Below are 24,871 nucleotides of genomic sequence, written 5' to 3' on the forward strand. Positions count from 1 at the left end.
CACACTATCTACTGCATCCTAGTTCTATCTTAGCGTCGTCTCTTTTCCTGAAATCCTAAACTGTTGAACAGTTTTTACGGCTCTGGTGTTTGTTCCAGCTTTTCCACCCATCTTAACCTTTAGAGCGTGGACCTCTGGCACAGGTGGTCCTCACTTAATAGAAGGTCACATCCACTATTATGTTTGTACCATTTTTGTAACTGAAATAAATATTTTTTCATTTTCAACCTTGTGTTAGTGTATTCTCTTCATCATTCTTTCTTGTACCCTAGTGCACTAGTATGTTTCTACGATCTTTTGGTCAACACAGATGCTTTTGGTACCTTTAATGCTGTTTTGATTGCACCAAAAAAAAAAAAAGAAAAAAAAGATGTTTTAAAAACACGCCATTACCACGATGTGGTACCCTTTATAAGGTCATTTATGTTATAGTAACCTTAAAGAACAACCGTTTTTTAGCAATTATTTTAATATTTCGAATCATCTATTTACACCTCTACTTATCGTATCCAGTAAATATTCTGAGTCTTATATATTTTGAAACCCGTTTAAAATAAATTCACCCCGAATCCATCTATTTCATTCATATGTCTATCAAAATTAATATTAAATCGAGAAGGTTCTCGTTATTATCCCGATTTTGTTGAAACGTCGGAAGGTTTAATATTTCATTAATTCATTTAATAAAGGATCAAGGTGTCATTTGTGAGGACCCTCGCAGTCTGAAGGTTAAATTATTTTAATAATTAAACTTAATAAGTCTTTTTATATTGAAGATATTGATCGAGGTTTTATTAATGGATGATCCTTGCCAAACTATTTCTAGATGTGACAACTTTTTTTTTCTATGGCTGATAGAAATATTATAACAGTAAGAAAATTCATCAATAACTTATTCTTCGATACAATTTTGTACATTTTATTTTTTGCCAGATTATTAGTATGCTCTAGTGCCAGTTGTGCAAAACGCCATGCAAAGCTCTGCTGGGACCGATCTTTTATCATTGACAATATCAGGGGTATTGATGCCAATAAGCCTGATATTGTTGCAACTGGTCTATCTATATCCAACGGAGTATCAGAAATTAATTTTTTTTATGATCATAAGGGACGAGATGAGCAGGACGTTCAGCTGATGGTAATTTATACGACCTGCCCATCACAATGCAGTGCCCCTCAAGATTATTGAAAAAAACCAAAATTCTGCGCTACTGCGCTCGTCACATTGAGACATAGGATGTTAAGTCTCATTTGTCTAGTAATTTCCCTAGCTCCGGCGCTGTTAACACCGAAACACAGCTATACTTACACATTACTGCTTCACGGCAGAAATGGGCACCGTTGTGCTACTCATAATCTAGCCGGCATCCTGTGTAAAAGAGCCTCCCACTGGCATTATATATTAACTTAAAATATAGATAATTTAAGATCTCGTGAATGCCGTGAGTGACAATTTCAAACAACTTGGATTTAGCTCACAAGGCTACGAATATATGATGCTAAAATAATTTGTGTCGATAATCCTTTTTGTAAAAGGACGTAGAGTCTTGACCACCATCTCAAGAGACACACGCTTTATAGATTGAGGATAAAGGTCTGATTCCGAAGAATACTATTTCGGGAACCATCCGTTTCGTGCAGAAGTTAAAGATAATTTAAAATTTAATAACTCAAACATTTTGACTATTGCATTTCAATATATTTTTCATAGTACTATGTATAATCATAAATAAACTATTGAATTTTCTAGAAACTGTGATAATCATAACCTTTACACCTTGCTATGCCTACTACTCTATTTAGTCCAGTTAATAAGTCTTTAATGGGCAATGTAAATGGTAGTACATAATGATCCAAGAAAACGTTCAAAAGAATTGTTAATAAATGTTCGTGTGGTAAAGGTTACAATAAAATATTGATACCACAGATTGGAAATGGAATGACCACCCTCAGGCTTTTAAATAATAAATTTTATTTTACGAAATTATATTGTAATGAAATTTTATTGAAAAAAAAAGACGATGCCCGCGGAGTTTCTAGTGCACGTATTTCTCAGGTCTTTAGAGTAAATTTTCGAATGAGTGGTAGTTTTAACATTCAATCAGTGATTTTAGATCGCACATTGAATAAAAATATTTGAATTTGAATGTAAATGTTAATGTCTTCAGATGAAAAGTAAAGTTAACTCAATAACTTAAGGGTAAGATAAACGGGAAGGCCACGCTACATTGACCCCGTTGATAATGCGAATTTAAATATTCTGCTGAAAATGGACGCGTTTGAGGAAAGCTAGTGAAGTGAACATTTAGCCTGTGACCTCGATATTAAGGGTTAATTCATAATATAACGGCTTACGGTATGACTTATACAGTTTCGTATCCTCCGCTGTTGTACTTCCGTTTGTCTCAAAGGGTGCGTATTTATGAGCTGTAAAAAATAAGTAAGTGTGCTTTACACAAATAAAATTTTAATAAATAAAGCACACTTAACAATTTGTTATGTTTTAAAGTGATGAAAGTCATTTTGGGAATAATTACATAAATAAAATTTAAAAACAAAATTTTATGAACGATACGGGTCTCGAACCCACGACCCTCGCGTTCCGTGCGAGCGCTCTTTCCAACTGATTCAACCGTTCGGGTGACGTAAAGAGAGGTCGCGCGTAAGTAATTAATCCCAGAAGTGAGGGTTATCACTTTAAAACATAACAAATTCTTAAGTGTGCTTTATTTATGGAACAGAAGAACAAACAAGCATACTGACGCAATACCGTTCTAGAACAGTACTTTATCTTCATACTAGAGCGCCGGATTCTACGCACGCAAACAGACACACGATTTATACGGCCGCTTAGCAATCTTGGGAAGACATAACTATACAGTGCCACGCCATACGCCCGCGCCGCAGAGACTGGTTGCTATCCGAGTTAAATTAGCTGCCCCACGCCGTACCAATCCTAGCACTCCGCTTAGCTGAGATTTTTTTTTTTAAATCAGGGTCGAGACGAGCAGGACCTTCAGCAGATGGTAATTGATAAACCCTGCCAATTACGATGCAGTGCCCCTCAGGATTGTTGAAAAACCTAAAAATTCTGAGCGTCACTACAACTATGCTCATCACCTAGGGACATGAGATGTTAAGTCTCATTTGCCCAGTAATTTCACTAGCTATGGCGCACTTCAGACCGAAACAAAGTAATGCTTACAAATTACTGCTTCACGGCAGAAATAGGCGACGTTGTGGTACCCATAATCTAGCCGGCATCCGGTGCAAAGGAGCCTCCCACTGGTTACTGTTATGCTTCTGTCATTAGTATTGTGATACTGATGTTAAGTGATCGTCGCCGCTTTCATTCTCCTGCATCACTAGAGGAACCACAAGAGCGTTACCAACCTTTTCGATAGATGTTCACACTCATTCCCTAGTTTGGTTATATGTGGCAAATATTTCCATGGGGTAGACCTAGGCGGACGTTTCAAGATCAAATCAGGGACGTCTTGAAAAAAGGCCAGGTCAAGCCGGAGAGCATGTATGAAAGGAATAAGGAAAGTGGACGAAGCGAAACAAGTATGTAAGCATCGTAGCAAGTGGAAAGAAGTGGTCTCTGCCTACCCCTACGGGAAAGAGGCGTGATTTTATGTATGTATTTATGTAATATTTCCATGAAAACCGCACTCATCCTATTGGCGATGGCGAAGTATGCGTTTTATCTTACACAGGTGCAATACAGCGGCAGAAATCAGAACAGAAACATCTCCTCGGAACAATCCGTGTATTCTTTACTGCTAAAACAGCACAGTAAAAATATTAAAACAACTAAACTAATGACGATCGTAAAATAATCTGACAACTGCGAGTCGGACTCGTCCACCGATGTATTATAAATCCCTACATGAGTGCGAGTCCTATTGACAATTGGCCAGATTCTGGACGTCAAATCTGTAGCTTCATTTGACTATTGAAAAATAGTAAGACTGTTCAAATTCAAGAATCTATGATTTTATATAAAACATTGTAGCTGAAAACAGCATGAGAATAAAATGATCTACACAACTTGGTACCTATTTAGATATGAATACTTTAGTTAGTTAAAGTCGATAACAATATTTAATATTTTATTCTCTATAAATGAAGTTTTTTTTTAATCAATTTATTATCATTAAATAATCATATTTGTAATCATGCAGTATTCTACAAATATTTTAATTAATTCTAGTAAAACATCGGTGAAATCTGCATTCAATTCGATGCAATAGTTTCAACGTGAGTACAAATATACAGACAGATAAAAATTCAAAAAAAGATTATAAAAAAATAAAAAGACGTGTGGCACTCGGGGACTGCCGCGGTAAAGCTATTGCATAGCATTTTTTATCATCTTGTGCAATTATAATTATTTATTTATTTTATTTATGCGGTATTTTTTTTGATAAAATTAATTTTAAAAAAGCAAACGGGACGTGAGTAAAATTTAACTTGCAATATTTGATTACAGATAGACAACGGGACAGGTGAAACTAAATAAAAATGCTTGTCATAACAATAAAAATTAAAAAATCATGATTAAAAAAAATAAGGAAATTAAAAAAATCAAGGTGTACCCCAAGCTCGAACCTGGGACCTTCTGCACAAAAAGCATACGTGATAACCGCTCTTTCACGGCAACCGTAATGACCGTGCCGAAATATCTATATATATCTAGTAAGTAAGTGTTAGGTTATTTTCGTTACGGAATTTCTGGATTCGGTCTCCACGCTCAAGGCCCGCGATAGAAGCTATGCAATAGCTTAAAAACTTAATACGATCAACGCGCTAATTGCCTTGCGCAAAGAACGTACGGAATCGTACGTTGTCGCCTTTAAGGAAGATTCCTATTGACTATTTGAAAAAGAAATATTAATTTGTTCCTCTGGTGTTGCAAGAGCGTGCTCACTTATCATCTGGTGATCCGAAGCCTCGTTTATTCTCTGATTTAAAAAAATATCACAGCAAAGGTATTTACAATATTGAGATAAATAGCACTTAAATAATAGGGGTTAACGTATGAAATTGTCGTTTCATTGTAATAAGTACTTCGAATTGACATAGAACCTTCATGGTTTGAGATTTTTAAGTGAATGCAGTGCTCTGTAAACGGCTGGATCACTTGGCGTTGCGTAGAGACGTCGGTTCATTGTGTGTGTCTTCTACCGCATTTATCACGCGGAGTGTTCCGAAGTGCTGTTCAACCTGATTCCTGCCGCAGAATTCCACCTTCGCACGACACGCCACAAATCAGGATATCATCCCCACCATCTGGATGTGTGGCGGTCCTCCACAGTGCGGTTTTCAAGGAGCTTTCTTCCACGTACTACAAAGCTGTGGAATGAGCTTCCTTGTGCGGTGTTTTCGGGACGATACGACATGGGTACCTTCAAAAAAAGCGCGTACATCTTCCTTAAAGGCCGGCAACGCTCTTGTGATTCCTCTGGTGTTGCAAGAGAATGTGGGCGGCGGTGATCACTTAACACCAGGTGACCCGGACGCACGTTTGTCCTCCTATACCATAAAAAAAAATCTTTTTTACATGGTACCTACATAGTTCCTGTATAATATCCTGTATAGTATAAATATGTTAAATTAAAAAAATACGTATTTTAATTTTTCAGTTCAAATCAGCAACTTCATACAACCTCTAATATTGTAACAAATTTATTTGAAGCCCCAAACTTTTAGGTATCAATCCGCCCCTGTACTTAGTAATACTTTTAACCCCAAAGCGGTGAATGGGTAAAGGATTAACATCATATTTCAAATAGAGCTCGGCGGAATCTCTTGTGGAAATGGAGTATTTAAAATTGTTAAGTTTATATTGTAAACTTGCAAATGTTATAGAATCAAATATTTTAATTAAAAACATAAATAATAATAAGTTTATATCTCTTTTTCTTTTCTTTCAGCTTTATACCATAATAGAGTAGGTTTTCTGAAGCTAGCGCCATTAGCCAACAGTGGGAGGCTCCTTTGCCTAGTTGCGGAACCGCAACGGCGCCTATTTCTGCCGTGAAGTAGTAATGTGTAAGCATTATTGTGTTTCAGTCAGAAGGGCACCGTAGCTAGTGAAATTACTGGGCAAAGGAGACTTAACATCTTATGTCTCAAGGAGATGAGTGCAATTGTAGTGCCACTCAGAATTTTTAGAGTTCTCAAGAACCCTGAACTGCTTTTTTTGGGTGGGGTGTATGAGTTACCATCAGCTGAACGTTCTGCTCGTCTTCTCCCTTATTATCATAAAAAATGAATATTGTTACACTTTTCTAAAAGGCAAGCCTTGCTCCTGTCACTCCTCTGGTGTTGCAGAAGTATGTGGGTGGCGTTTAATACTAAACATCAGGTACACATGTTTGTTCTCCTCTTTCATAAAAACATTAAATCTATATTTAAGAAAAGGTAAAGAAAATATTTTACTTTCATCATTTTGAAGATAATTTTCATTCCAGTCATTTTAAAGAAAAATCAATTATAATACAGCTTTATGTTAAAAAAAACATCAGATCCTTGTGCGAGTTGTTCTCAGATCTGAGTTATATCTTTTAGAATGGGTTGCCAGTTCTAAGTTTCATCATCATCATCATCAGCCGGAAGACGTCCACTGCTGACAAAGGCCTCCCCCAAAGATTTCCACGAAGATCGGTCCTGCGCTGCCCTACCAACACTGCGTCTTCCGGTACGTGGTCACCATTCGAGGACTTAACTGCCCCAACGGCTATCTGTCCGTCGAACTATGTGCCCTGTCCACTGCCACTTTAGTTTCGCAATCATTTGGACTATGTCGGTAACTTTGGTTCTCCTACGGATCTCCTCATTTCTGATTCGATCTCGCAGGGAAACTCCGAGCATAGCCCTCTCTATTGCCCTCTGAGCGACCATAAGCTTTCTCATAAGGCCCATAGTTAACGACCACGTCTGCGTACCGTAAGTCATCACTTGCAACACACACTGGTTGAAAACCTTCGTCTTCAGACACTGTGGTATTTGGCACGAGAAAATTTAACGAAGACGAGTTTCCCGAACGCTGCCCATTCGAGTTGGATTCGACGAGTGACCTCTTTCGCGAAATTGGACCAGCCTAACTGGATTGTTTGTCCGAGGTAGACGTTCTCGTCGACAATTTCGAGAGTACAGTTTCCAATTGTTATGGGAGTAGGTGCCACATTGTGTGTGTGTAGTTCTGAGTTTAGTGATTAATAAGTCTATAATCTTGATTATCATAGTTTTACTATAACATTGTATTAGTAAAAAAAAATTCAAAATGCTATTAAGGAGTCTTTTGATTTGCTTCGATATTTCAAGACAGTCCAAAATGTGATGACAACTAAATCTCAGTTTAAAGTGTGTGTATCTAAATATCTATCATTCGCATCCAATGTTTAATTTTATCACCCGATACTTAAAAGGAAAACAGAGACGTTACATTGAGTATAAAATTATTGCGCCCAATGGAGGGAAAAGCATTATGAATTATCTTCACTGCATCACACAAGGTTCCGCTTAGAATATTACTTGACTTGAAGAACCTACGACTCTTATATTTTAACTAGCTGATGCTCGCGACTTCGTTCGCGTAGATAAAGGGCTTTTAGAAATAATAAGCAAGTTTTGAATTGAAGATTATCTCTTATCCTATTCCAGTTCCGGTTTTCACTCCCGTTCCCAACATTTTTTAATTTCAGTTTTTCACAAATCCATAGATTTTCGTGATAAAATTCTATGTCCTTTCCCAAGCTCTAGTCTATCGCTGTACCAAATTTCATGAAAATCGGTTCAGAAGCTACGGCGTAAAAGCGTTTCAAATAAACATTCACATTTATAATATTAGTAGGGATTGTCAGCTCTCGTTGTGGTCTATTGATTGCGTATTAAATATAAATATTATGAAAATTCAAAAATTATTCACATAATACATAGATGGCCTATTTAAGCAATCTATCTAATCCATAAAACTCGCGTCCGAGCACATGAACGTCCTCATCAGTCATCGTGACATCTGCGGCTAGGGAGATATTTTTATGCTCCTTGAAAATACCAACGGGAAACACTTACAGCTAAGTCGAAAACAATCCCATACAAGACAGTGGCTGAAACTTATCCCTGTATCCCTTATATGTGAAGGATCTTAGTGTTTTAAATTAAGTCACACATGTAATTGAAGATTTAGTGACCCTGCCTAATATATCGTTGTGTTGCACCCATTTTCCGAACCGATACGACTTAGGGACCAAGGTTATAGCATAATCCCAAATTAAAAGAAGGCAACGCATCTCTTGATAAATACATAATTTGTGTAAAAGCAATATTTATTGTACGAAGTGTTAACAACAGTTCCTTGCCAATTTTGATATTGTATTGGCATATGTCATTGAAAGAGACCACATAATGTGAAATAGAGAAAAATAAACAGATTTTTTGACAGACAAAGGGGGGACCTTAACTGTCCAGTATCGTAATGGCAGATCAACAATGGCAGACATGTAAGGTATAGAGTTTTATGTGGATATTTAATTCCTTTAATGTATACTTGCTGTTCCAAAGGCTGCCATTTTAGATTAATTAATACATGAATTATTAGTATTCCACAGTAGTTGTTCGGAACCAAACAATTAGTAAGGGTTGATTTGATTTGAATTGTGAATATAGGTCAAAGGTTCTCTTGAATTATTTATTGGTTTAACGATAAAAGCCTTGTTAACGTCTAATGGGCTATGCGGATTGTTTTTATATTTTGTTTGAATTATTTCCAGCAGTAATGAGATGCTCAGCTATGGGGGAATAAAATTGTTTGCTGTAAATAAGAGTGAAATACATTGATTGTTAGATCACATAATAATAATATGGCCATTTATTCCATATCTCTTAAAGTGTACATTTCAGATGTAAGTATTTTCTTTGGTTAACGCGAGTGTTACACATTTAAATAAAACACTTTTAAAGGATTAAAACGCATGTAATTGTAACTCTGTTTTTACATTAGATTTTTGAGTTAAAGTTACATTTTTATTATTTCCTAGGTAACACTGAAAATGTTTAGAAAATGAAAAACGGCTTGATGTATAAAAATGCCAAAACTCTTATTCGTTTTTGAAGTAATCTCCGTTCTTCTGTACGCATCGTCACATTCGATGGAACCACTGAGAAAGGCCCATTCTTACTTAGGGGTCTCTTCGATGGCATTTTCGTACGCTTTCACCGCATCTTCAGGGCTCGTAATGCGAATACATCGAATTTTATTTTTAGTTCTTGGGAATAAATAAAAGTGCACACTCATTATCTCGACACCTGCCATAGTCAAATATTCAACAATCCGTTTTGCGGTGTGCGCTGAAGCATTTCTTGATGAAGGAGGATCCTGCTTCGAAGGCGCTGCTGTCAAATGTTTTCCAGGACAACAAGCAAACAGCGATTGACATACCAGTCTGCAGTAACTGTTCTTCCATCTTGTAGCACAACTGTCGCGAAATGACCTTTCTGACCATAGAATGAGGCAATCATCTTTTTTCCTTGACTTCTTCCTTTCTTTACCTTAGTTGGCCGATCCTCGAAAGGAAACACCCACTGAGCTGATTGTCTTTTGATTTCGGGTTCGTAGCAATATATCCAGCTTTCATCACCTGTGACGATGTCAAATACAGCATTTGAGTCACCGCCGTTGAACTTATCTAACATTTGGTGACACCAGTCCATGCGAAGGTGTTCCTGGTCGTTGGTTAAAGTATGGGGCATCCATCTGGTACAAATCTTCCTGACGCCTAAATATTCGTGTAATATTTTTTGAACTTGAATCATTCCAATGCCTAGGCTTGCCCGTATCTGCTGATAGGTCACTCTCTTATCTTCCTCTTTCATGCGTCGCACAGCACTGATGTTATCTTCAGTGGTCGCTGTTAAAGAACGTCCCTCACGCGGATCATCATTGGGATTGCTACGTCCACGCTTAAACTCGTCAAACCAATTGTAAATAGTGGTACGAGATGGGGCTTGATTAAGAAATGCTGCCTATCATAGCTTTGTTGTGGAGTAAGTCCACAACGAAAGTCATAATAAATCATTGACCGAAAATTTTCTCGTGTTAGGTTCATTCTCACGTGTAACAAGAGTTTTAGATTTGTCGCCAATTCACAAAAACAAATGACAAATGAATGCAATATACTACATTAGCTTACCAAAGAGTTCTAAAACTGAAATCCAAAAAAGTTTTCATTAGCAATGTTTCTAACTAGCCAGTTCAAAACATTTTCAGTGTTACCCACGAATTTTAGTTAACACGTTCATTTCATCTGCAGTCCCCCTGAAAACGAGATCTGGAAAACTAAAACCGGGTCAACTAATGCAAAAACACAATTAAAATTACACGTGTCTCTTTTAGAATTGCTTTATTTAAATTTCAGATGTTGTTTGTTTTTGTTAGTAAGAAATTATTTCGTGAACGCCTAAATACGAGTACCCTATTCGATTCGGCACCGAGCGAATCAGTTCTGTTCAGAGACGCAGACGACGCGGGCAAAAGGGACACTCCGCTCTCCATTACTAATTCGTCTATACTAAGGCCAACGAGTTGAGATAATTTATTCAAATAAAAATGTTTTCAAGCCCTGAAACTTTGTTTACAATAATAATCTCATATGTTTGTCCTAACTATAGTAACCGAGGAGTTGAGTACCGAGAGAGTACCGGCTCCTTTCCATCTATTTATGGATTATTTATTATTATTTATAGTGGAGCTAACGCCGAGATCCCCTTGGGGTCTCGCACAGTTCTGTATGAATTTTGCGCATAACGTTTGTTTGATAGTTTTAATAACCAAATTAATATATAATAGAGACGAAAATATACATTATCTACAAGCTGTGCATCGACCGTATAGCACAGTAGACAAATACCAATATATTCTCCGTGTAAAAAATTCTGTCAACCAACTGAGGTAAGCGGGTACTGGGTATTGAATACTCATTGGTCGGGTAATAATCACAGCATATTATAACCAATCGGTAATGACTAATGTGGATTTATATAAGTGTGCGTTCCCAATGTGGTATCTAAAAGTGTAGTATGTGTAATAAGACCGATAGCTCTGTCTATATCTATTAATGCTATGAAATGTCTGACATAGCTGAATAAAATCTTTTGATTTTGTAAGAAAACATTTTATCTAATATATAAAATTCTCACGTCGCGGTGTTTGTAGTTAAACTCCTTCGAAACGGCTTGACTGATTCTCATCAAATTTTGAGTGCATATTGGGTAGGTCTGAGAATCGGACAACATCTATTTTTCATCTCCCTCAATGTTAATGGTGGTCCACGCTAAATTTTTTGTTTTAATTTTTTTGACATTTTTTTTTTAAATTTTTTTGATTATAAGTCAGCATTAAAAAATACATACAACTTCAAATTTTCACCCATCTACGATGAACAGTTACTTTTATATCGCGATTTTAATATCGGCAATACAACGTTTGCTGGGTCAGCTAGTTATTTTATATATTTGTTTCTAAAGTTAATTCGTATTGTTAATCCCAACAATTCTTTGTAATTAATTAAGTAATTAGTAAGTAGTTTAATTTTGATTTCAATAAGTGGCTTGTACGTGATGTGTGTACAAAGGAACAAAGCAACAGACCAAATAGACAATACTCGTAGATATCTAGAATAAAATAAGAATTAAATATATGTTTTTTCGTTATATTCATTATCTCTTTCAATTCTTCTTTGCTTTTTCTATTCTTTTCTTATTTGCAGATTTTTGTTTCGGGGGCGGGAAATCGATCTAGCTGTAGATCTAGTTTCAATTTTAAAAAATGTTGTTTTATTTGTGTTTTAATGAGAAATAGCTAAAATAACATTAGAATACAAAGAAATTTCGATACTATATACAATACTATAATAGCACAGATGAGACATTGGGTGATCCGGAAAGCAAAAGACCCCGGTTCGAATCCAGGTGTCCTATAGTTTTTTTGTTGAAGTTTTGTACATTCTTAAAAATCCAAGCAAGGCTCGGACGTCCAGAAATTTATGTATTATAGAACATGAATATTAAATGAAAATTACCTTAGTTTGAGGTGCAAAAACGCAAAAACTACTGAACGTAAAGAGATGGGACTAATCTTTTTTTTTCGCTTTACATTTGCATGAGTTTCTTGTAAATTCTGTAGGGAGTTGCTGGATTTAGTAATAAATAAATTAATTTGGTTATTTATAACGGTATCTGTCGTACCTCTAAGTAAACTCCAAATTTAGTCCATCACTGAAACTGGCCCGAAATTTTTTGACAAAAATCCGTTGGTTATAATATTCCGAATAATTTGTTATGCTTTTAAAGTGATAACCCTCACTTTTGGGATGAATACACAAAAAAAATTTGAAAACAAAATTTAATGAACGATGAGGAACTCGAGCCCACGACCTCTCGCGTTCCGTGCGAATGCTCTTCGAACTGAGCTAACCGTTCGAGTGACGTATCGTCATAAAATCTTTTATGCTTTGTTCGACTCTCATGTTGTGGCTTCATCTACAGCACCTACTTTACAGTTGATAACCTGCTCAACCCCAATATTTGCATATTAGGAAATTGACTTGATAAGTCGCTCTTGTAAATCTGAACAATTTGTTATGTTTTAAAGTGACTCACCTCACCCTCACTTACATTGGTTAATACACAAATAAAATTTTGTTTTCAAATTTTATTTGTGTATTAAATATTCCGCACAATATTTCCAGTAATGAAATTAATATAAATTCTGTTTGCGCTTTCTTTGATGGTCCTCACGTGCCGACCCGAAAAGGCTTCCAATTTCAGTAATCGACACCCAAAAATTTATTAAAATAACCTGTCTGTTATTTCTTTTACAGCTCGTTAAGCCAATTCCGAAAGGCGTGGAATTGTAATTCCACACAGAATTACTTTGGTTTAATTGCATTATTTTCCCTTGTAACGAGCCAGCGGACATTTCAATGGTATTCAGTTATTTGAAAACCTGTTAACTGAGATTCCTTGTGCAAAAGAAATTTAAAAAAGGTGTAAATTTCTATCAATTTCGTATATATATCCAATAAATAAAATTCTCGTGTCATGGTGTTAAACATTGAACTCCTCCGAAACGTCTTGACCGATTCTCATGAAATTTTGACTGCACATTTTTTATCCCCCTAAATGTTAAGGGTGGTCCACAAGAATTTATTTTTTATTTTTTTGACATTTTTTTAAATTTGTTTGATTATGAGTCAACATTAAAAATACATACAACTTCAATTTTCACCCATCTACGATCAACAGTTACTTTTGTATAGCGATTTAAATATCGGCAATACAATGTTTGCTGGGTCAGCTAGTATATCCATATAATAAAGAGTTTTCGATTTTCGAATTTATACGAACGTTTCTTAGGTCATTTATACGTCTAGATAGACTGTGACAGCTGTGAAAATATAAAAAAATTGAGTTTGACAGTTAATCGTAAAACCTACTACTCCACAGCTGAATTGATTTAATGTGATTTAATTTCCACAGCTTGGGACTAGATTATGATTATTTTATAGCAATAGCAATAAAAGTACAATATTGTATATTTATTTAAAAAAGCGCAAAAAAAGAATGCTGGGAGAGTTTTTACGCCGCTTCTTCTCTTACAGAGCGCCATTTGTTTCCGAAGCGGTAGTAGTATCTAGTATATTAGAAATGACATCAAATAGAATTCCAAAAGGAATCAATTTTGAGAATATAAATGCCTTTTATGCCTTTTAACCTCTTTTTGGAGTAATGCACGCACAATAACACAAAGTGACATACAAATCGCCAGCGTAAGACGTAGCTTGTCAAGCAAACTAAAATAATAAACCTGGCCTGTAATCATCGTTTGTCTAGGAGCAAGAGGCTCTGAATCGAATAGAAGTTTTAATTGTATTAAATTATGAAATATTAAGTAATCGGTGAGTGTACTTGGAAATATTTATTTAACCTTTTATTTACCAAAGAGCAAATATTGAAGTGATAAAATTCAAAAGTAACTACAAATATATAACGCGTATTAAGAAAATGTGCCTTTCAGAAAGAAACATTACGTACCTATCTATTTATATAAAAATGAATTGCTGTTCGTTAGTCTCGCTAAAACTCGAGAACGGCTGAAACGATTTGGCTAATTTTGGTCTTGAATTATTTGTAGAAGTCCAGGGAAGGTTTAAAGGGTTTGAATAAACATGTAAATTCTCGGATTTAAATAAAAACAACAATTTTGGTTTTCCTTTGTCGTGTCCCCCGTCGTTCAGAAATGAAAGAAAAATTATAGGTTAAAATGAATAACTAATAAGAATTTTTTATATATTTCTAACTTTCTAAATAGGTAAAATAAACTTCCTTAAAACACGGGTTATAACACATAAAAAAGGATTCCTTTTGTTTGTTTTAAGTTTATTTTACACAAAAGTTTAGGTCTTTTATTTATCGATTTAGGTAGTACGAAGTCTGCCGGGTCAGCTCGTAATTAATATAAATTAACGTTACGCAACTTACCTGCTTGAAACATTATTATGGACTTTTTCTTTAAAATGGAAGTGAATGTAAGATACAAAACGATTTTATAAGAGAGGTTAACAAAGTTTCATCGTTTTGTCTGAAATACCACGTTTTAAATTACTAATATTTGTCCGAATGCGCGAAAATACGACACAAATTCTGTATCATTTACGACCATTACATTTTTTCACATAAAAACAACAAATTCTAGGGGTTCCGGTACTCTGATAAACATACGGGTCACCAATCTTGTAAAGCGTCAAAGAACGGACATTCGAATACGAAACCCAAATACGTGGTGGTCGAGGGTCAAACCGGGGCTCCGTGGTGATTGGTCATTTCTTTTATTAACGCGAGTGTTTCATATTATTCGAATAAAATGCTTGTAAAGAATTAAAACGCGATTAATATTGTAACTGTATTTTTTCGTAACGTTTTGGCGTAAAAGTTATATTCTTATTATTATTAATTTAGCTTTAGTGTGTATGTATGTTCACCTAAAATTCGAGAACTTTTGGGCCAATTGAAATGAAACTGAATACATATAAATGCTATATGTCCACTCCGAACATAGTTACGGTGAAGCGAAGCGCATCAGGCAGCTTGTCACTACATGCTATAAAACAAAGTCCTCCACCCCGTCTGTCTGTCTGTTCGCGATAAAATCAAAAACTACTGCACCGATTTTCTGGTTCCTCAAGGAAGGTATTATTTTGATAATTGAGGAGTTACATTAGGAACGTATGTAATTTGATAAGTTTATGTTTACGTTTCTGAATAAATTGACAATATTTGTTAGAGGTGTCGGAAAAAATAAAGGCACCTGGACGCTTTCAACAAAAACGCTGTATATATTTGATATACAACAATATAATGTGTGATAGAATTGTGTATATTATATAGGTCTACAGAAAAGTCCGCGATGGCATAATATGTGTATCCCTTAAGAAAACTATAACTATTTTATGCAAAAGCTGCTTAGAAAAATATCATGTTAATCCATAAAATTTTAAGTAAGTTGGATATTTAACTCTTTTACACCATAATATTATAATTGCTTGATACGATACGATCCTCCCCCACACCGTATAACTACAAACAAAGAACAGTAGTTGAATGGTATGATTTTTTTTATATAAGAGGGGGCAAACAGGCAAGAGGCTCACGGGATGGGGAGAGGTGTGGCAACCGCCCATGTACATCCGCAACAACAGGTATCAAGAAATGCGTTGCCGGCCTTTAAGGTGGGAGTATGCTCTTTTCTTGAAGGTCGCATCGGTTCGGGAAAACCGCAGCCGGTAATTGATTCAACAAAGTGGCTGTGTTTGGCAAGAAATTTCTTGCAAAACACGCGGTTGTGGAAAGCCAAACGTCAATGTGAATCATTCAGAAATACGTTTTTGTTTCATTTTTAACTAATTCAGTATGATTACACATTTCCGATAGCTTTAGATTACATTATTCCCGAATACTTACATCATATTTTTTATCTACTCTCAGAATCTATCGGGACAGCTCGTTATATTATATATAACTACTAGTGGACCCGACAGACGTTGTCCTGTACACACGTCTTAAATTTGAAAAATCGTTCCAGCTGTGAGAAGGAGTTCACTAACATACACATGAGCAAGAGAATTATATTATATGGACGGGATTGAGAACCTAACCCAATCTCAAATTCACTGGAACTCACAAAAAAAATCGGTCCAGTCGTTTAGGAGGAGTTCAGTTACAACAGACGCACAAAAGAAATATATATATATATTAAGATTGTACATAAACATACCCACATATTTAATTTCAATATCAAATATTAAATAATATGGAATAATAAGTAATTCAATCTTCAAGCAGTTGTTCAGACATAATACATAATTCTTATATTTGACTGGTATCCTCGAGTCTATTGAAGTTTCAAAGTTCAAACGCCGGAATATTACTTTACCCTTATATGACCCGCGAATCCGTTCGGGTCAAAATTAACTTTATGTATATAATAAAAAAGGAATAAAATCGATTTGAATTATTTTCCTTTTCAGAAATTGTTGTCAGAGTACTATACTTCTAACAGTGCTATATTTAAAATATAATTGGTTGTTCATTTAGGTCGTAAAATGTTTTAAATAAAACACTTTTAAAGTATAGTAAAGGAGATTTTTTTTTTTTTTTCATGTTGTACTGAATTTCGGAGAACGACATTTTTTGTTTATTTTTTCAATCCCTTCATGTGCAAAGAGTTTCAACAGACAGCCACATTCTTATTGTTCGATGCGTGGTATCCGTATGAATTTCAAAAAAAGAATATTTTCGTTTACGCGTGTTACACACTATCAACACACTTCAAGTTTTGACAGCACACCGCCCGATATTTTAAACGCTGCAAAAGAGCATAATATTCAAGTGAATTTTAATAATTGCACTATACAAAATGTAAATTTTTATTAAAATAAATAAATCTTTCATTTATACTTAGTTTATTAGTAAATAATCAGTAATGGATGATATTAGGTTACTACTAGGACTGGCTGTTTTAATATTGGCAATAAGATAACTGTTTCACAATCTTTTAGCGGATTCAAATTTTGGGTGTAGATAAAGTCTTGTATACAACTGTTGATAATTAGGTATTAAAACACTCATATGACACTATTATCATACTCGGTTTCGCCTCGTATGATAAACCCACAGTCGTGTTTTAATTTACTTCACTTACTACACAACAGTTGCATAAATAACTATTTATTTCTATGTGTAACACTCGCGTTAATCACAGAAAATCGTAAAATTATGCCCATGAACGTCTGTGGAAGATGAGGACAAATATGTCACCTAATGTTAAGGGATCACCTCGGGTGGTGCAGAAATTTGTGGACTGTATTGGTTGTTTCAAAAATTATAAGTAGGTAATATAAGTACTTAAATCAGGATAACATATTGCGGAAGGAAGGCAACGTACCTTATTGGATGAGCTCGTTCTCTCTCCAGCTGATCTCCAACTAACACTATGATTGATACATACACAGGTTACCTTATTTATTAATTAGGTTTAAAGTTTATGCGGTGATTGCGCGAATCTCATTTAATTACATGCGACGGCCGCGTGATCTCTCTCAAGCAACACTTTGAAAGCAATGTCCGTCCCTCGATTCACCTTTCATAATTAGCGGATTTGAAGGCTTCTTTATTTATGAAAATAAGGGACGAGATGATCAGAAAGTTCAGCTGATGGTAACTGATATACCTTGCCCATTACAATGCAGTGCCGCTCACTATTCTTGAAAAACCCCAGAATTCTGAGCGGCACTACAATTGCGCTCGTCACCTTGAGACATAAGTCTCATTTGCCCAGTAATTTCAGTAGCTACGGCACCCTTCAGACCGAAACACAGTAATGCACACTTATTACTGATTCACGGCACAAATAGGCGCCGTTGTGGTACCCATAATCTAGCCGGCATCCTGTGCAAAGTAGCCTCCCACTGGTAAACTACTTTGTGAACCACTAGTGCCATCTCTGTGGACTTGTACGCTGCCTAAAGAAGATATAGAAGAGTTGGATAGTAGGAAATACACTTAAATAATATAAATACATATATTCCACGCAACCAACCACCGCCCACATTCCCCTGCAGCACCAGTGGAATCACAGGAGAGTTGACAGCATTTTAGAAAAGTGTACATGTTTCTTTTAAAGGTACCCAGGTCGTATCGTCTTGGAAACACTGCACAAGGATCCCCATTCCATAGTTGTATGTGTAGAATTTCCTTGAAAACCGCCCTGTAGTGGAACGTCAGAAATCAAGATGGTGGAAATGATATTCGACGACCCCTATAGCCCAGTTAGTGACCCTGCCTACTAAGCTAGAGGTCCCGGGTTCGAATCCCGGTAGGTGCATTCATTTATATGATGAATATGAATGTTTGTTTCCGAGTTATGGATGTTTATATGTATTTATGTATGTTTAAGTAAGTATAATATTGTATTAAATATATCGTTATCTTGTACCCATAGTACAGGCTATGCCTATTTGGGGCAAGATAATTTGTGTAAGAGTGTGTCAATATTCAATATTTATATTCTAATTCTTTAGATGCGAAGGTGGAATTTGACGATAGGAATCAGGTCAGCTATTCGGAACACTCCCCGTGATAGATGCGATAAAACACACACAGTGAAGCGACGTCTCTACGTAACGTCAAAACGTCCACTGATCACTGGTTCCCCGACAATTCCAGCAGCTCTGCGTTGCCCACCTGAAAATGGTTTGAGTTGTTACTGGGGTGCGCCAGGCCAGAGATGACAGCAATACTCCATGTGTGGCCGGACATGCGCTTTGAAGAGCACTACGAGTATACTGTGAGATTGCCTTTACTCTACTTACGAACCCCCCCCTTGTCAATTTGCCTTTGCCTTCCAGATGACTGCGGAATTGGTTACTACTCCAGATGTTGAGACCCAATATTCCAATACTAGGCGAGGCGATTAATGGAAGTGTTGTCGAAAAGCTGTGATAAAACAAATGGTGTTTATATTCAAATGTCCGCTTACATGAACTTTTTACTTAAAACGTCTCTCTTAAATATACTCTCTGCTCTTGAAAACTCATAGTACAATAATTACTGTTTTACCATCGAAAGTTACGCAATAATCTTACACAGTCAACCGATTTTATGAGCTCGTAAAAATACTATTTATGGCTAATTAGGAGTCAAACTTCACGGTTCTGTCGTCGGAAGTTTTGAACATAGTGATAAAATATTAATGACCTATTATTTAATTGTGAAACGGTAGTTAAAAGGCAGTTAACTATTGATAAATTTGTGATTTGACAGGTTCATTGTACAGTGTCATCTTTTAAGATGGATGGATAGATCTTTGTATTAATGATCTAATTCATGCATACGAAGACTTTGGTTCCCTTTATAAGAATAAGTTTACATAGAACAAGTATAGAAAGCTAAAGCGAATAATGTTTATTAAAGATTAATCATTATATACACTCTGTTTTGCATGGGCAAGAATCTTAAAAAACTATGTTATAAAACTTGAATAAAAATACTAAAAGGCAAAAAAGGTATTTATTTTCTCAAAATAGATTTCTTTATAATTATTTTTGAAGTCACTTCAAACACTACCACCGCTTTAGAAACAAATGGCGCTCTGATAGAGAAGAAGCGGCGCAAGAAACTCTCCCAGCATTCTTTTTAATAAAATATACAATATTGTACTGTAATCGGTATTGCTATAAAATAATCATAATCTAATCAGGCTGCCCGTACTCTTTTTATTGTACTATTATAAACTTTAAATAACTACAAGTACTATTATCAACTTATAAGTTCTTTGACTCTTCTTATAGCTTTGTCCACACTGTGCCTTAGTTTGTTCATCAAGGGCATGCGTCATAGCGCTGTCAACAGAGCACGTGAGGCATGCATCTAACGCATACCCGATGACAGTTAAAAGCGATGCGCTCACTGTGATATCCATTTTCCCGAGTCGGGTAGATTTCTGTGCCACAGTGTTCAAAAACAAGATGGCGGACAAAGAAAAATATATAACATTGCAGTTTATTAAGGATTACAGAGGTTTCCACAACTTTAGGATCGAAATAATAAACTTTAGCCAAATAAAGTAAAGAGACGATGGCTTGCAAGTTCTGGCTAGCTGGCTAAATGTTCTCTCTTTCTCGCACATGTTTCCAAAAGCTGACAGAAACTAAGACTGAACTTAATGACTATTTTGGAATTTCTTTTGTTAATGCATATAATGAATGAAAGCGCCTAACGAAAGTTGAATAGAAAGATGAAAACGAAAGTGAAAATAAAAATGCACAGTGTGGACAAACCTAAGATTAATACAAATAAAGTATTTGCATTACTTTGACAATTAATTACATATTGATACTGATTGATTGATGCTTTTTTAAAAACTAGATTTTTTTTTTTTAAATATTTTTAGATATTGAGGGTTCGTTTTATCGACATAAGATCCATTGGTTTGTTATAATTAAATAAATTCTCGGTAATCATAATTTATTTTCAACAAATATCGAGCCTTTTCTTTACAAGCAATTAGTAAAATCTGTTATTTAAATATACAAACAGACAATTTTATATTTATCGGGGAATTTTCAATTAATTATAACAAGTCAGAAAAGGTATCATATTTATCATTGAGAGAAACATTTGAAGAAAAAATATTTTAACTTTTGACCGTCAATATATTTTTGGTAATACACAAGGGCACATTAGCGATTTTATAGAAAATGAAATAATCATATTGTGTTACTCCAGGAACAAACATAAACTTTACATAGTCTTTTGTGGGCGATAATAATAATAATCTTTATTTGCATATAAGGTCAGTTTTCGAATCGGTATTATTTTAATTAATCTTAGATTCTCTTAACCTACAAGTCATGCAAATATATATCTAGTATGTATAACATTATATTTTACACAAAATTGAACATAACCAATAAGTAATATAAACTTCTAAGGCTCTAAGTCATACAAAGTTTATATAAAATTCTAATAAAACAGTAATAATAATTTATATGTCAATTTCCCTTAAATTTGAGTAGTGATTAAGAAAGATAGAGAAAGAGATTAGTGAATAAAAATAATTATTTATTAGTCATATTGTTAATTTAGTTTTAAGTGTCTTATAAATGGTCGAGTAACTTATTTTATATTTTATCGCTTTGTACGAGTAATAAACATTTCTTGGAGTGTCTATTGATAATTGGGTACAAGTAATTTGTTTGGCTATCACGTGTTCCTAGAAGAGTGGTCTTTCATTTTGGTGAAATATTCCGGGTGTATATGAACAAATACACACATATCCCGAATATACTTGCAGTGTTAATATTTTTTTTGAATACATAAATTAAAATATTTCATTTAATATTTTTTTTTTGAAAAATAAAGTGAGACGTGAGACAGATTTAGACGTAAATGAACTCTGAAGGGGTATGGCCCCTCGCATCGACAAAATATTCTTTGCATTTGAAACTTAAATGAAAAGTAACCTCACAGTTTGGGAATTCACTACTGGTCGCAAATGTAAATTAACGTACCCTTCGGCTGTACCGGCACACAACAGTGCTCGTAAAACGAAAAAACATTTTCAATTCGTACAGCATATACCTACGAACGTTATTACAACGTACAACGATGATTGAACCAACGTTTCAATCAGTATAGCTTTTTTAGGGTTATTACCATAGACATACGCCGTTATAAGAGGTGGCAAACGGGCAAGAGGCTTACGTCATGTGGAGTGGTGAAACAACCGCCCATGGACATCCGCAAAACCAAGCGACGTGTGTCCACCACAAAACCGAGTGACACCACATACAGAATTACATTCCACAAGATTCCATTCCGAAGTACTGGTTATCAATCTGTACTTTCTTCAGTCATTTATCATATTGAAAACTTAAAATGGTTTTCTGTTACAGATACAAAGGAATACACCTGCAGCACAGGTAACTTGTACTTATCTTGCATATAAATATTTATTATTATATGGTTTGAAATATCTCAATGTTATCAGTTATATCAAGTGGTAATTCCGCTAAGATTCTTTATGGTCGTAGCTCATTAGAACAACCCACCACCCAACCCGCACCGCAACGTTGTTCAGAATCCGCTCATTGTGGTCAAATAAAATAAAATGGCCAATGGATTGACGCTGCGTTATCCCCACTAGAGATCATATGAAACCCCATTTTTATGAGAGGAAGTGGCAAGAAGTTTAACTGATGGTAATAAGTGGTTCACCGTGCCTTTTAGAAGAAGATGCTAAGTGACATTAGCCAACGGCCCTTCCAAACACAGAATACAATAATGCTTGCACACATGCTTCAAAGCAAAACGCTGTGGTACCCTCGTAGCCGCCTTTTGTGCAAATATCTGTACCACTCAAAGTCATGTCACTTAACAAAATAAAGCAGTTTGAGGCTCCGTTGCACAGGATGCCGGCTAGATTATGGGTAACACAACGGCGCCTATTTATGCCGTGAAGCAGTAATGTGTAAACATTTGTGCGGTCTGAAGGGCGCCGTAGCTAGTGAAATTACTGGGCAAATGAGACTTAACATCTTACCTCTCAAGGTGACGAGCGCAACTGGGTTTTTTCAAGAATCCTGAGCGGCTGCTATCATCAGATATATTTGAAGCGTTTAAGCAAAAAGCAATCATATATCGTGATCTTATAATGTCAAATAATGTCAAGAAAAATTACCATCAGCTGAACGTCCTGCACGTCTCGTCCCTTATTTTCATAAAAAAGCAACTCGGTAATAAAAAACTTAAATAGTAGACATTGTGGCTCTAATGTGGTTTTTTAACGCTCTTAAATGAGTAATGCATGTTACCATACAAATTTAATAAATGTAAAAAAAAAGTTATTCGAAAACTCTTCAAACTATTATCACTATTATTTGGCAAAAATTGTATGTAACTAATATAAAAGTTACTCTTATTCCGAAAATTGCCTCAACCTTGCCATTTCTGCTAACATGAAAAGGGTTCAAAAATTGAAAAGGGCAGGTTAATGTCATACGAGAGTAAATTTTAATATTTACATGAAAAACGCGGACTGTGCTATATAGGAGTACGTCGATGAGTCGGCAGTTTGTGGGGTGTGGTGTCTATGATAGCGGGTATATTAGCGATTTAGTTTACATTACACTGTTTTGGCGCGATAAGAACACTGACCTGCATGACCGGTTGTTTATTTACTTTATTGGAGACAAATACAGAAACAAAAGATTATATACACATTCAAATTATAACTAACTGAAATAATTACAATAATTGTTCCCTTGCGCGATGTTGACACACCTAGCTATTTGTACCTCAGTGTTAATGAATTAAATCAATTTAAGTATTATTACCTTGGAATTCCTTCTTTGACGATCCTGCCATCCTAATCAGAAGAGAGTAGAGTTTGAGTAGTACACGCAATACACTAGAAGACATATATGTAATATTATATAGGTTATTTAACCTATAATGTTAAAGATGATTCTGGTATTAAAATAATTTAAAAAATCACTTACTAACCAAAGATTTGGAAATGATCACCAGTCGACAAATATTTATAGACTCAGCATTTTACAAGTTTTAACAAGACATCATTAATAATGTATATGTATGTTTAAAGTAATGTAGTGGTAGTAACCAAAAATGAATCTTTCTTTTGATAGTTGACTGATGTAAAAATACACAATATTACTAGCACAATTTCATTTAATGGAACAAATGGCATTATACATAATTTAAAGTTTCAATTGTTTTATTCACTTGAATTAATGGAACGTTTCTATGCTTAATACTAGCTTTCTAGAGTCCTGAACAGTTAAAGTCAATATATATATGGCGATTTAACGGGAACTGTTAAATATATTGAGATAAAAATATATACCCTATTTTTTATGTGCACCGTCGACAAAGTAATGTGAGATAGGATTTATTTTGCAGCGTTTTTACCGCTTACTGTGAGGGCACACAGTAATCGCACTTTAGTAAACAAGGCGGTCGATTAGGGCTCCATTGGAGCAAAACCTCAATGGGTCCCTTTAACGATAAACTATTCAAATGGACACGATGCCTACATTATGTGGGACTATGTGGGATCCTTTAAAATTCACTTGGTTAAGTAAGAGTTGATGTTCCTAAGGACTTCTTAGTTAGTTTTTAATGACACAAAATATATTGCGTTGCAAGTTTGATTCTTCTTGAAAATTATATGCTTTCATTGACAATAAGAAGTCTTTTAAGACTAAGAACAAGTAGAATCAGAGTATGGGATTTTTTATTACATTGAGGGACGACACGAGCAGAACGTTCAGCTGATGGTAATTGATACGCCCTGCCCATTATACCTGCCCTCAGGATTCTTGAAAATTAAAATTTAATATTTTATTTTAATATTCGACTACAGTAATGACTTAGCCATCGTTTTTAAGGTAAACATTAAGAAAAAACTCAATTCTCATGATTAAAATATATGATACATCAGAAACTAACATCGATTGATGTAAGAACCATCAAGATCGATCCATGCGTTTGGTATCTATAGCGTCACAAAGAAACAAACATACATACATAGATGGATAATGACATTGTCCTATACGTTGCGCAGTGGGTTAAAATACCCAAAAAATAAAATATTAAAATAGGACATAAAATTTTGCGGTAACAAGCCGTCTCAAGAATAACCCAGTGAAGCCTATTTATTATTCAACATTCGCTTGAACCAGGCAGGAAATAAATGTGGTTTATGTCTTATCTATAAGGAAAATTA

The 24,871-nt window shown here is 35.2% G+C and overlaps 1 long non-coding RNA gene across 1 annotated transcript in view; it reads left to right on the plus strand.

The window, feature by feature from the left end:
• LOC126968443 (uncharacterized) overlaps positions 1–24,871 on the plus strand; it is a 126,584-nt gene that overhangs the window by 20,993 nt on the left and 80,720 nt on the right. The window contains exon 2 of the long non-coding RNA XR_007730208.1: positions 22,020–22,046. This is a non-coding gene — a long non-coding RNA (uncharacterized LOC126968443). The remainder of the gene's footprint in view (positions 1–22,019; positions 22,047–24,871) is intronic.

Source organism: Leptidea sinapis, chromosome 15 (assembly GCF_905404315.1).
Source record: "Leptidea sinapis chromosome 15, ilLepSina1.1, whole genome shotgun sequence".
Classification (NCBI taxonomy): Eukaryota; Metazoa; Arthropoda; class Insecta; order Lepidoptera; family Pieridae; genus Leptidea; species Leptidea sinapis.